Source organism: Hevea brasiliensis, chromosome 3, assembly GCF_030052815.1.
Source record: "Hevea brasiliensis isolate MT/VB/25A 57/8 chromosome 3, ASM3005281v1, whole genome shotgun sequence".
NCBI lineage: Eukaryota > Viridiplantae > Streptophyta > Magnoliopsida > Malpighiales > Euphorbiaceae > Hevea > Hevea brasiliensis.
This window is the reverse complement of record NC_079495.1, coordinates 68,825,495-68,830,056: the sequence shown is the minus strand read 5'-3', so window position 1 is coordinate 68,830,056 and position 4,562 is coordinate 68,825,495. Positions and strand designations below refer to the sequence as shown.

At 36.3% G+C, this 4,562-nt stretch overlaps 1 non-coding gene across 1 annotated transcript; it reads left to right on the top strand.

Annotated features, from left to right (window-relative positions):
• Nucleotides 1-3,066: 3,066 nt before the first annotated feature.
• Nucleotides 3,067-3,173, top strand: LOC131178840 (small nucleolar RNA R71). The gene has a single exon (XR_009147848.1). It is a non-coding gene; the product is annotated as a small nucleolar RNA R71 (small nucleolar RNA).
• The last annotated feature ends 1,389 nt before the right edge of the window (nucleotides 3,174-4,562 follow it).

The window sequence follows — 4,562 nt, the reverse complement described above, 5'->3', positions numbered from 1 at the left end:
TAAAAGATTTTTCTCATCAGAAACTCTTTTCTGAATAAATCTATCTGTCCTGGCCAGGAACTTGAAACATCAAGAACAATTAAATGAACATAGGATTTTAACTCTATTTACTTAGAGGAACAGATTCCATCTTGATCAACACCTACCTCCATATATAACTAGGAGCCAACACATGCCCATATACCCATACATAGTACAAGTATGAAAGCAGATCAAACTCAAACTACCTATATACAAGATAATCGTATATCTCAAGTCTAAAGATTATATGCACTGATATGATTTATGACAAAACATTGACAAGAGTAAACTCCATGTGCTTGTCATAAGTGTCACTGGTTTGGCCTACTTATCATTTATAAGTGCCTATCAAGTTTGTTATATGGCATGAGACTCACCATTCCATCTTATTTATATCTCATATAAATAACTTGGGAACAAACAAGAATACAATCTTTCTGGATAAGTCATGTCCTTATTATGAAGTATCCTCGATTGTGAACCTATTTATGATACTTTGTGCTAGAAATATTGTCACTCAAATTCTTAACAACTTAAGAATAATATTTCTAACAAAATATCAATGGACCTTTTCTATTACACATAAATATATTATGTAAACGGAAAAGTGGAAATGCCTTTTATTATTAAAAATATGTACAAGATACATACTAAATGATATGCTCTAGGGCATACTACTAACATTCTAGGCTTTGGTGTCTTCATAAGAATTGTAGCTCTATGTATAAGCTATCGATGGTAAAAATTTCAGGTTAATTGGACATGTGTTGAGTGAGTTATGGTCATCCTAATGACTACTGTTCATATGGTCAAAAATCTGGGTTGCAAGGTTGCCATTACGGATTTGGTCATTTTTAAAGTCAGTTTTTAAGCAGAATTTTGACAACATTTCTACATGAAAGTTGGCCTATTTGGTGTCTAGTTTCACCCCCCATTAGCCTCATACCAATTGGGTTCACAGTTTTGCACTTATGACCCAATTTAGGTGCTACAAACATACACAACCTGCATTTGAACATCACACTTCCAATTTTGACAATCCTCCTCCTCCCAACACTTCAACATTTAATCATGGCACTTCTATATATATTGTACGCAATTCCACAAGAATTTTGGGTAGAACACTCAAGTGCTCAATGCACACAATACACCATTAAAATTCAACATTTACATCCACCCAAATTCAATGTACATCAACACTTATATTACACATACACTACTATGGCAATTATACAAACTGCCTACAATTCAACACCATCATATTTCATTAATAAACTTCATATTCACACACATAAATTCATGATATTATAGGCTGCCAAACATGGCAGTTTGTCAAAGCATCAAGGTCCCATTTCAAACCCTTAATTCAAGCACTAACATGCACATACTTGGACATTAACCTACTATAACTTTTATTTGAGTTAATCAACCTTAATTCCCATCAAATACCATCAATTAGAATATAATTATAATTCACTTGCCTTCCTTTTTCATGGATGTCAAGAATTACACACACCAAATACTCACTCAATTTCTTAAATTTTTCAACCAAACTACTCACCATAACCTTAATACAAACTTTAATTAAGCAAGGGAAGAAAAACTAGCACTAACCTCAATTTGAGCTTGACAAAACTTCACCAAACCCCTTTCTTTTTGCTGCCTATCTACTGCCCATGGTGTGAGGATCACTTTTAATGGAGAGAGTTACAAGAAATTATGACTTGAAAGTGAAGATTGGAGCTTTGCATGGGTGGCTAGCCATGGAGGACAATGGAGAGAAAATCAATTCAACAAAATCAAGTAATGAAGCAGATGAAGGTGAAAGTGGACAGAATTTTGGCATTTTATAGTCCCACTTAGTGTTCCACTAATTGTCCACTAAGTATAATTAACATTATAATAATCAAATCTTATTAACATTTCAATTAATCCCCCATAAGTCCTCTAATTACATTACTTGTAAAATTTCTTATTTCCATGGCATTTTAAAAATTTAATACCACTTATTTTTCATGGAAATTTAGGTCAAAAGTCAACTCTAGCTGTCAATTGACCAAAATGCCCCTCTTCGGGTTGTATTTCGAATTTTTCAGTGCTACCGATTTACTCCTTGTACTACCGATTTATTTAATTTTCGTTTTTTATTTGAATTAACTTACTAAATTTTCTTTGACATTTTCAATGTCAATTACACCTCTGTAGACCTTTAATTTGGTCTCAAAAATATTTCCTAGGGTCTCCCGCAGTCCAGGACTAGTTAACGGTCCTCGCCATAACTTCCCGGTGCGGTCACCCATCGCTGCGGGTTTGGCTCATTTAACTTAGTCACATTTTATCTCTTTTATTTTTTTTTTTAATTTTTCTCATCACATATTTCATTATTTTATACTTCCTCACTGTCATTACAGTGTAGTTCCAGACATTATGACTTTCCGGGGCAAACATTAGCCGTCGGAACAGTAGGACATACGGACTACGAAATTGAGGATGTTACAGGGATCATGTTACATCTTACTGAGGGATAGGGTATGACACCCCTGTTGCTTGTTTATTTGCTGGTTTTACTGATTTGACCATGAGAAATTTGGGTGGTTCCTCCATCCAGGGTTGTTAGTGTTTGAATATGGATTGTTGGGCTGCCTCTGGTTGAAGTTTCCTCCATTATTCATATAGTTCATTTGTTCTGTGGAGGGTTCATTGAAGCTGTTATATTCTGAACTCATGTACCCTCCTCCATAGCTGTCCTAATATTGACTATTAATCCCTACTGCATTGGCTTGCATTTTATCAAGCCTCCTAATGAGCTGATCAAATTGGGCATTTATCATGCTTAGGGCATCCACTTCCAAGACCCCTGTTGTTCTCCTTGCAATTCCTCTTTCATTTGATCACTCATAATTATGGTATGCAACCCTCTCTAGAAGTCCAAGTGCTTGTGTCACTATTTTCTCCATTAGGTCACCTTCTGCAGCAGAATCAACTGTGCTCCTTGTAGAAGGTTGTAACCCATTATAGAAATTTTGCACTAATAGCCAATCCTCTATGCCATGGTGTGGACATTACCTTTGCAGGTCTTTATATCTTTCTCATGCGTCATAGAGTGATTCACCTTCCTTTTGTCTAAAGGTGTTGAGCTCAAGTCTCAGTCTTACAGTCTTTGCAGGTGGAAAATACCCTGCTAGAAAAGCTTGTGAGAGGTTTTCCCAAGTGGTGAACATTTTAGCTGGTTGAGAAAGTAACCACTTCCTTGCTCTGCCTCGAAGGGAGAATGGGAATGCTCTGAGTCTTATGGCTTGATCAGACACTCCATTCATCTTAAATGTGTTACAAAGGGCAAGAAAGCACTAGAGGTGATAATGTGGATCTTCTGTTGGTGAACCTGCAAACTGGGTTTGTTGAATCATTTGAAGCCATGCTGATTTTAATTCAAAGTTGTTGGCTTCCACTGTGGGTCTAGTGACACTGGGCTGAAATCCTTAGACAGATGGAGCTCCGTAGTCTCTCAAGAGTCTTGGTCTGTCATTATTATCGGCTATGGTTGGAATTTCAGGATCTTCTTGATCATGCTCTTGATGTTTCCTTTCCCTCTTGATGGCTCTCAGAGTTCTGTCTATCTCTGGATCACAATCCAAAATTTCTTCTTCTGGCCTTGTTCTAGTCATATATATAACACCCCTATGTTCGGTAGTGCGTTCTACTGTTCCGGTGATCAGTGTTGTCCAGACAGCTAGGATGCCTAGAACTACACTTAGATATGGATGAGGAGACATAAAATAATGAAATACAAGAAAAGAAAATACAAGAAAAACAAAGGAAAAATAATAGCAATGAAATATAACCAAGTTAAACAAGTCGAGAACCCTAGTGATGGGTGACCGCGCCGGGAAGTTATGGCGTGGACCGTTGACTAGCCCTGGACTACGGGGAACCCTGGAAAATATTTCTAACACATAATTAAAGACTTATTGAAGTATAAATATGATTATAAATATCAAAGAAAAATTAATTAATTAGTACAAAGAAAAACGACAAATCAAGAAAAACGAGAAATCAAGAAAACGACAAAACTCGGTGTCACCGAAAAATCGAGAATGCAACCCGAACAGGGGCATTGTGGCCAATTGACACCTCGAGTTGTCTTTTAACCTAAATTTCCATTAAAAATAAATGATATTACATTTGGAAAATATCATGAAAAATTAAAATAGTGGTACATAATATAAATAGCAAAAGATAGGAGGAAAATGTGGGAATTATGAAAACTTTGATTAAACAAATTAAACTTTTATTAGTGCTCCACTAACATCACTTAAGTGGAGTTTTAATCATCTTTGGACAGAAGATTCCATCATCTTCAACCTTTGAGACAACCAGCCGAAATTAAAGTGAGAGAAACCTCCATGGCCGAAACCTTTCCAAGCTCCATGCAAGCTCCATTCTCCCATCTCCAAGCCAATTTTCTTACCTTTTCCTTCACTAAAGTTGTTTTGCACAACTTGGGCAGTAGATAGGCAGTAAGAAAATCAAGTTTTGGTGAG